The sequence below is a fragment of the Phaenicophaeus curvirostris genome, chromosome 2 (assembly GCF_032191515.1).
Source record: "Phaenicophaeus curvirostris isolate KB17595 chromosome 2, BPBGC_Pcur_1.0, whole genome shotgun sequence".
NCBI lineage: Eukaryota > Metazoa > Chordata > Aves > Cuculiformes > Cuculidae > Phaenicophaeus > Phaenicophaeus curvirostris.
In genome coordinates this window covers 104,707,037-104,717,214 of record NC_091393.1, presented here as the reverse complement: position 1 = coordinate 104,717,214, position 10,178 = coordinate 104,707,037, and positions in this window count along the sequence as shown.

Genomic DNA, 10,178 nt, shown 5'->3' with positions numbered 1-10,178 from the left:
GCGGAGACCGCCCCCCCCTTCCCCTCCCGCCCCCGCCCGGCCCCATTGTTCTGCCGAAAGTGCTGAGCCGGCAGCTCCGCGCCGCGCCGCCCCCCGCCGCCGCCATCCCGGCCCGCCCGCACGCCGCCCCGCTCCCTCGTCGGGAGCCCCGTCCCCGCTCCCTCCCGCTCCTCTTCCTCCTCCCCGCGCCCCCGGCCCCCGCTCACGGTGCTCCCCGCCGGCCGCCGGCGGCTCTGTGCGCGGCTGCCCCTGCGCTGCCCCGCGACCGCGCCGCCCCGGGCCGTGTTTACAGCGCGGCCGCCCCGCCCCGCCGCCCGCCCCGGGACGCGCGGCCCCGCCCCGCCCGCGCGCGACACCCGCCGGCCCCTCCCGCACCGCCCGGGGACGCGCGGCACCCGCGGGCCCCGGGGACTCGCGGCGGCGCCGCCCCGCGCCTCGGTGACGAGGCGCCCGCCGGCCCCCGCTGGCCCAGCACCGAGGGCACCAGCCGCGCGTTCCCCGCACGGCCCCGCACGGCCCGGCCCCCGCCAGCCCCTCCCGCCCCGGCCCCGCGCCGGCCGGTCCCGCGGGGCGCGCGCACCCAGCGGCCTCGCACCTGCACGCGCCTCGCTGCGCGGGCGCGGGCGCGCTCCTCCCCTGCGGGAACCCGCTCTGCGCGCGCGCGTGTTGCGCGGGCCGGGGCAGAAGCCCTTCGCGCGCGCGGGCCTCGCGCACGGGCACGCGTGAAGCTTCCCTGGAAACAGCCCCGTGCCCGCACGCTGCCCCGTGCGCGCGCACACGGTACCCGCACACGGTACCCGCACACCCTCCTGTACGCGCCCGCCCGCACCCGCGCTGCAGCCCCTCCCACCTCGTGCGATCGCGCGCGGCGTGCGCCGTGCGTGAACCCCTGCGCGCTCACTCTGTGCACGCACACCTCACGCGCCGCTGCGGGACCCTTGCTGCACACCTGCTGCGCGGGCGCGCGCAGCTTGCAGGCGCTGTGCGCTGCGGGCACGCGCCGCACTCCCGCGGGCTCGCTCTGCGCACGAACGCGTTGCACACTCCTGTGTGCGGGGCCTCGCACACGCGCGGCCTCTCGCACGGACACGCAGAACCCGCCCCTGTGCACAGCCCTGTGCACACACATGGTGCACACGCACCTTGCACTCGCACTGAAAATCCTGCTGCAGCATGCAGTCACGCACAGTGTGTACCCCTACACACACAGGCTGCGCACACACACCTTACACACCCCTGTGCACACCTGGCTGCACACCCACTGGGCACACACACCTTACACACCCCTGTGCACACCCACTGTGTACACACAACCTACACACCTCTGTGCACACCTGGCTGCACACCCACTGTGCACACACACCTTACACACACCCCTGTGCACACCTGGCTGCACACCCACTGTGCACACACAACCTACACACCTCTGTGCACACCTGGCTGCACACCCACTGTGCACACACACCTCACACACCTCTGTGCACACGTGGCTGCACACCCACTGTGCACACACACCTTACACACCTCTGTGCACACCTGGCTGCACACCCACGGTGCACACAGCTTATCTACACCGTGTGCTGTGGGCACACTCCCCATCCGCAGCCCAGCTCTGCGCACACACACGTTACATGCTCCTGTACACAGCCTTATGCACACTCATTGCCCTGTGCGCACACATGCATTACACACTCTTGTACATAGCCCCATAGGTGCACACAGCCCCTTGCACTCGCACTGCCCCATACACACATATTACATGCTTTTGTACACACCCACGTGCACACTCACTGGCCAAATACCTGCATTACACACTCCTTGCCCGTACACATGCATTACACACACCTGTACTCAGCGTCTTGCACACATCACAGCCCCTTGCACATACTCATCACCCACTCTCCTACACAACCCCTTACACACACAGCCCCTTGCACACACATGCATCACACACACCTGTACACAGCCCCTTGAACACACAGTCCTGGGCACCCACACTTTAAAGAGCATCTCCTTGCAACCTACAGATGCCACACCCCACGCCCCCCTGGTTTGCACCCCTGCACCACACACCCCTCCCGCTTCACCCCTTGCACACCTGCACGTGTGCACCCCCTTCCCCCACTCCCTGCTCCCCACCTCGGCGTGAGGCCGTGTGCGCAAGCTGCTCACCCTGGCACCTGCGTGATGCCACCATCCCAGGGCAAGAGGGAGGGCAGTGGCCCCGGCAATCGGTGTCACCCAGCAGCACCCAATTTTACCGTGGAAATAGAAAGAAAAAAAAAATAGAAAGAAAACACCAAACCCCGGCAGCCTCATTTACGATATGTTTTGCATGAACAATCACAATATTATTTTGTGGTGACTAACTCAAAGCTGCACCCTGGCAGCCGGGAGCTGCCAACCACAGCTTCCTCCGGCCCCATCACCCGCGCTGGGGAGCGCAGCCCCGTGTCCCGCTGGCAGGCAGGGAGACCCGCAGCTCCACCACCTCCTGCCCCAGCCTGGGGGCTGCAGCGTCCTGCCCCAGCACATCAACCACTGAGGGAAGCCTGGGAGAAGCTGAGAGCCACTTGTGTCTCTGCAGCCAGGGCTGATTTTATGGCTGAGGCAGCTCTGTCGTCTGCCTTTCCTCCTGTGGGTCCATCGTGCTGGCAGATGGCACAGGACAGGGAATGAGGCTGCAAAGAAAGGCTGGAGAGGGGGACTGTGCAGAGGGAGCAGCCTGGGGCACCCCGGGCACTCCCAGGGATGGGAGCTGGTGCACCCTTCGAGCGGCAGCATCACCAGCTGGTGGATAAACACCATGGTACAGGGGCAGGAATTGGTTCATCCTTCAAGCGGAGCATCACCAGCCGGTGGATAAACACCCACTACAGCACAGAGAAGAGAATCATAGAATCATAGAATCATAGAATCATAGAATCATAGAATCATAGAATAACCAGGTTGGAAGAGACCCACCGGATCATCAAGTCCAACCATTCCTATCAAACACTAAACCATGCCCCTTAGCACCTCGTCCACCCGTGCCTTAAACACCTCCTGGGAAGGTGACTCAACCACCCCCCTGGGCAGCCTGTTCCAGTGCCCAATGACCCTTTCTGTGAAGAATTTTTTCCTAATGTCCAGCCTAAATCTCCCCTGTTGGAGCTTGAGGCCATTCCCTCTTGTCCTGTCCCCTGTCACTTGGGAGAAGAGGCCAGCACCCTCCTCTCTACACCCTCCTTTCAGGTAGTTGTAGAGAGCAATGAGGTCTCCCCTCAGCCTCCTCTTCTCCAGGCTAAACAACCCCAGCTCTCTCAGCCGTTCCTCGTAAGACCTGCTCTCCAGCCCCCTCACCAGCTTTGTTGCTCTTCTCTGGACTCGCTCCAGAGCCTCAACATCCTTCTTGTGGTGAGGGGCTCAGAACTGAACACAGGATTCGAGGAGCGGTCTCACCAGTGCCGAGTACAGAGGGAGAAGAACCTCCCTGGACCTGCTGGTCACACAGAGGGACCCAGCATAGCTGCCCCAGGGGCTGTTGGAGCAGATGCTGCGGTGGCACACGGGCCCCCATCTCACCTAGTGTCCCCCCCGCCCAGCCCGTGAGTTGAATTTTGCCAGCCCAAAATGAGGGGAACTCTTCTCTCCATCCAACTGCTTGCCTTTGGACACGTTGCCCTCAGCTACTGTGCAAACATTGACTTGTGCACAAAGCCTGAGAACAGCGTTGGAGTCTGCTTCAACATCGAGCCCTTGCATGAGTCAATAAACACTCTTATAAAAACACAGATGTCAGATACTTTTGCTAACTACAAGGGTGGCTGGTGCTGTTCGCCTTCCTCTGCTGCAAGGGAGGGAATTTTACCGGGGAAATAAAAATAACCTCCGGCAAAACCTTGAGAAGCACTGGCAAAGCCCTGATCCGCGCTGGCTGAGATCTCAGCAAGCAGCCTGTGGTGCCTGGGTACATCTTGTCCCCCCGCTGCCATTGTCAGGGTGCGCCTTTAGCAGCCGAGCCTGGGGCTCCTCTGCCCTACGGCTTCCGACCGAGGCCACCGGCACGGGGACAGGCTGCAGAGGATGGCCCCGCTGCCAGCCTTCTGGGAACCAGCTCCAGTCTCCCCAGCCTCAGCGGGGCTCATTAGCCCAAATACCTCCTCCTCGCCGCTGACAGGGTCGCGTGCCGCCCAAGCGCCAGGATGATAAATGTGCTCAGCTTTCAAGGTGACCCTGCCCTCTGTGATGAATGCTGCTCCGTCCACTGGTGCTGGCACCTCTCTGCCTCCTGCAGGAGCTGGCGAGAGAGCTGTAATATCTCTAGATGAATCACAAAACTGTTTCAAAGAGAGACTGGAAGGTGGCCCTGGCTCCCAAAAGCTCGCACTGGGATTGTAAACCACCTCTCACAGGAGGTCTCAGGGCTGAAATCCCCTTGTCTAGCCCCCAAAGCAGCCCTGCAGGTGGCTGATGTGTAAGGTCCCAGGATGGTCCAACATGCTGATCTTGCCCACTGCCAGAGCATCCGTGGCTGCCCTGGCAGTCACCCCAGCACCAGCAGCTCTGTTTGCATCCTCCTCACACCACTCCAACAGGATGGGAAGGAAAAGGGCCTGTTGGTGTTTGCGTGGGGAAAAAAATATTGGGAAATTCATTAGGAAAATTCATTAGGGAAAAATTTGAAGGCAGCGACCAGGAGCAGAAGGGAAAAGCTTGGGGTTCCCTATTGCTGGCTTGGCCATCATCATCACCTTTCTGTACTGGGGTCTTGCTGGCAAGACAGAAGCAGTGCTAAGAACTAGGCTTGTGCCTCCTTTCCTGGTCCTCTGATGGCAGTAGCACCCACATCACAGAGCCAAAGCGGCTCTGCAAGGGATCACCTGCTTCCAGAGCACTTCCCCTCAGATCCGGGATCCACCTGAGGCTCTTCCCCCTGTCAGGTACTGCAGAGCACCTGGGGGTGCCCATGGAGCTGTGGCAGAGCAGCTTGCAGAGGCACCAGGGCTGTCAGGGGGCACGGGGCCGCAGGCAGACGCTGCATCTATTTTCTCCCCCTCATTCATTTTGGTTTCTGAGTGGGTGGCTCACATGAACAGAAAGGTGATGGGGAAAGCATTGTGCAAGAACAGCCTGTCCTTCAAACACCTAAATTTAAGTTGGCTATTTCAGTGCATTTTCAGGCCTCTCACATGCCCACAATTTTTTGAAGAGCTGCTCTAGCCACCAGCTTCACCCCCTCTTTCTCTGAGCGCATGTTTCCCCCATGAATCACAGCACCAGCCTCCTGGAACAAACCTGTTTCGACTTAGTCCTCATTCCTGTTGCTGTGAACTATCTAAAAGGTATTTGCACTGAAGCCACATCCCGAAGGTCATCTAATTTCTGTCAGTCCAGCATGGCATTCATCAGCAGACACGGATGAGGAGAAGTGGAGTTTGCAAACCCTCCTCTTGCCACCACCTCAGATCCCACAGCATAAATTTCCCAGCCCTCAGGGATGCTGGTCTGGGGATGCCACATCTCAGACCTCATCCTGCAGCACCTGCATGCTCTAACAGCCAATTAGCCAAGCTCCCCTTGGACATGCTGCTATCCCTGTTGCAGAGATGCCACCAGCTATAAGCCGCTTTCTTGTCTCCCACATGGAAATTAGAAAGGAGAAATTAGAGGAGAAGCAGAGAGGAATGAATAACAAGGATGAAGGGGGATCCGGTGCAGCCTTGGCATCCTGGTCCCCCTGCGATGGGCAGCGCTGCCTGGCTGCATCCCTCACCCAGCCCTCCCCCTGTGCTGTCCCAGCAGACTGTCACTGCCACCACGAAGCCTGCGGGGAGGAGGGATGGAGGAAAGGAAACAGTGACTGGGGTAGAAGGAACCATAAGGCTGCCAGCACAGCCTCAGTGAGCTGAAATTCCCCAGTATCGCGGAGAAAGAACACCCCTAAACCACCCCCCTGCGCACCAAACCCATTTTGAATTATACAATGCACCAACGGAAAAAAAAAATGACAACGACTTCTTCTCCAACCGATTGTGATAAATGTTATTTCACTCAGCGCTGACAGATAAAATCAAGCTTAAGCCACATGCCTTAAATACGAAGTTTTATCTGAGCTGGGTTTGGAGCCTGACCTTTACCGCGGCACAGTGCCACGCTCTCTGCTGAGCACTGCCGGCTTTCAGCTCCGGGAGCGCGGGAGCAGGCACAGCACCTGAGGCACCTCCAAAGTGGCACAGGGGGGGCCAGGAAGGAGAAAGAGGAAGGAAAGGAGGAGTTTTTTCCTGGCCAGGAGTGGGAGAGAGGGCTGGAGGGGCTCACGGATGGATAGGCTGCCTAGTGGAGCGGGACAAGCAGGCGGCACACGTGGGTTGCAGCAGGCTGCACCGGGGCAGGCAGCTGGGCACAGGTGTGGGGAGAGCAGCCGTGGGATGTGCACTGAGCTGCCACCAGGCTCAGGCACCTGCAGGTGATGTCACCAGCACTGAAAAGCCCCCAGGCCCTGCCCACCCCAGCCCCTCTCCCACACAAAGGGTGACTCTGTTGGAATGATTTGGTATCACCTTCCCCGTGCCTCAGGTCCATGTCCCATGTGAAGGGCAGGGACCAAGCCCAGGTCCTCCATGTTCCAACTAGCAATCAGCCACTGAATTTAAAAATTATAAACCAAAATAGAGCCATTACTCCTCCATCAGCTCGCTCCATGTCCCTAGTAGCTACTATGAACTTGCAAAAGTTATATACATATGAATAGGATTGGTTTCTTTTAATAATATACAAATATGTGTATTTATATATTTCGTAAAATCATAGAATATCTTGAGTTGGAAGGGATCCATAAGTATCATAGAGTCTGAACTATTTCTATGTGGAACATCATTATTCTTTACCCACGTGTAGTAGTGATGGTGACACAGTGATGGACCAAGGGATGGTCCTGCAGCAGCCTCTTCCAGAGGCAGTGGTGGCTGAGAGTAGTCCCAGCATGACCCGAGGTGTCCCTGGACTGGGACACCTCCCAGGAGCTGTTGCTTTGATTCACTGCTGGTCTGAGGTCATTTGTTACCCAGCTAATGGGCGTTTCAAGCTGGTTGAAGTTATTTGTTGTCTGTAATGGGGCTGAGTGGCATTGCCTTGCATGACATTAATTCCTTGTTTGTACACAAATCAGGACCACTGCTTTGTTAACGTGCTTCTAACTAATTAGTAAGGTGCCTACAACTTTTTACAACCTCAAATTTTTTTTTAATGCTTTAAATACTGAAATTAAGAAATTTGGCCCCTGCCAAGTGATGGTAGGGAGATGTTGCCAGCAGCAAGGTCTTGGTGAGGTGTACTTGGGGATGAGTTGCCACCAGCAAGTGATGGAGGTCCTGGGAGAGACCAAGGGCCAGACCCTGACCAGGGACCCTGGCTCACCTCTGAGGGATGGCACAATGGCAAAGGGTGAAATAGTGAGTAAACTTGGGTTTTCTGCAAAAGAAAAAAGCAAGCCACCCACACGCCAGGAAATCTCTCCTCTCTGTGTGGGTGGTGGAGGCCCCAAGATGAGTTATCTCTAAAGAGCAGCTCTGGGGATACCTAGAGATCTTCATCAGTGTGGATTCAACATGCACCGAGGAGGAAATATCAGCATTGCCAGCTGGGGCTTTGAGTTTTTGTGTTGTTGTTTTTTTCAAAGCTCTTTTTTAGCAGCTCATTTTAAAATCAGTTAGAAAATAGAAGCCTCCACACCCCCAGGTTGTTTGGACCCATCCCCACAACTGTCACACTGCTGGGACCCTCCTGGGATGGATTTACCCTTTACAACTCCTGCTTCTCAATGTGATGCTCACCCAAGAGGGTGGCAGGAACAGGTGCCTGCCATGGGGACTTCTATTTAGGACTATTTAATGGAAGATAATGTGACATGGGCCACCTAAGCCTGACCCCACAGCAGCACAGGTAGGCAGCATCCCTTCAGCCATCTCAGACCTCCGCTTCTCAACCAGGCTCAGCTGTAATAATTTGTAGTAAAATCAAGAGCGCAGCATGATTAAACACGGGTTGTTGCAAGTAAAAATCCCACCCAGTGCATCCCTGCAGGTATCCTTGGAGCTCACACTCATGCTCAGAGTCCCTGGGCTGCTCTTAGCCACCACACAGGGGCAGAGGCTTGGAGGCAGACAGGAGGCTTGCTGTGGGAGGAGGGATGCATGACAATTATAGCTAACACCTATCTACCATATATAACGATGTGAAACTCCTACACCCACACAAGCTCCTTCTCCACTTGCAGGGGGGGCTGACATTTAAGCCGCAGACTCTCCTGCCTGGCTGGCAGCACAGCTGGTGGGGACACATCTGTACGGCAGCTGAAAAACATCACTACCCCCAGGTGGGGCAGGCAGAAATAAGCATCAATTAGGGACAAATGCACAGGTAAAAACTCCATTTCACTTGTAACACAGCATCATACACCACTCTGTAGATGTGCAGTGCATAATGATGAGACCAGCAGATGCGGAAATAAATATATGTATGTATTTACTCACTCTTTCTCTCTCTCTCTCTCTATATATATATATACACACAGACACACACAAAAACTAGAGCCTGGCAGAGATTTTTGCCTGGATGGGGAACAGCTGGCTCAAGCTCAGCTCGTAAGAAAATTAAATTAAGGAGGAAGGAGGGAAAAAAAAGCATCCCCGGCACTGAATGTTTATATTTCCACCAGCTACAAGGAGGCTTCTCCAGCTGATTTGCTTCACAGTGCAACTTGCTGCAGCTGACTTCTTAACCAGCTGCTTCATATCAAACTCACAGTCTTTCCCTATGCCACAGAAAGCCTAACAAGAGTCAAAGCAGGCTGCATTAATAAAGGTAATCTGAGAGTTATTTGCCATAAAGGCAGGCAGAGGAGCCCCAGCTGGAGGGAGATGCTTCCCACTGCTGGCAGAAAGATCCTGTGTTGCTGCGTGACATGGAAAAGGTTTTCCCAAAGCCAAGAAGAAGCAGTGCAGCTGGTGTCCTGAAACAGCAGGCAGCTGTGGAGCCCAGGCACACAGCACTGCATCCTATGAAGAGGCAGAGGTCTGGGACAGGTTTGCTACCAGCAGCAGGGAGAAAAGCAAAAGCTGGTTGCGAGACCAAAGAGGAGCAGAATAAAGAGCTTAACAGTAAGTAACCCAAAATGACACGTTTGCTGGAGTCAGTGCCCCTCCTGTCAATACAGGCTTTTCTATAGGGCATTTTGAGTTATGAAAATAACAGTACAAGCGTTTCGAGCACCTTTGCACGCTGAGCAGCCTGCAATACCAGCTCGCTGTGCGGTTGCATTCCCCTCTGCAAAACAACTCATCCATCCTTGCTTGCAGTGAACCCAGCATCCCTGCCCTTCCACATTCACTGTCGTATAGGCTGGCCTGGGCTTAGCTCACCTAGCCAGCCTCTGGATGGTTTTCAAGTTGAACAATTTAAGCAGAGGGAAAATACCCCTGAAACAGAGTGAGAGGCAAAGAGATTTGTGAAAGTCTGTTGTTTGTCTCCCTCCTGTGGATAGATGCATAAATAAAGCTGATGCCCTCACATTTGCCCTGAGGCTCCACTGATAAAATATCCCTTTTTCTATCCACATCAAAGGGCTGTAAAACAGGGCACTGCGTGAATGTGACTGTGAGCAGACTGCAAGCCCCTCTAGAGCCCCTCTGAAGCGCCACCACAGGAGCGCTCTCCAGCTTCTCCATAGATTGAGTCTGCACGTTACACATATATGCAGTTTGAGCAAGGAGAATTCACAGGCAGTGAAGCCAGGACAACGAAGTCCCAATGCTGTATTTTTGCCTGCTACACACATGTGAATCACCGATTTCCCCATGCAGTGCTGCTGGCTCCCCTTTCCTTCGTAAGTTATCTTCTCCAGAAGTCACACCAAGGTCCCATCACTGCTAGGTATGGCTACTTATTTTATCAATGGACAGAGAGATCCTCAGCAAGAAGTGTCTCAGTACCGGGATTATCCCAGTAATCGTGGCTTCTCAGCAGCACACTGTGTTGTGCTGTGAACCATCCGTTACTTACCATCAGTGAGGGATCGATGCAGAGAACCACCAGCCTGCGAGGAGCAAAGCCCTGCAGGCATTTATCAACTGGCAGCCCCAGGCGCTCAAACAAAGGCAGCAATAAGCTGCAGTGCAATTCCTCTGGGGCTGGCCCAG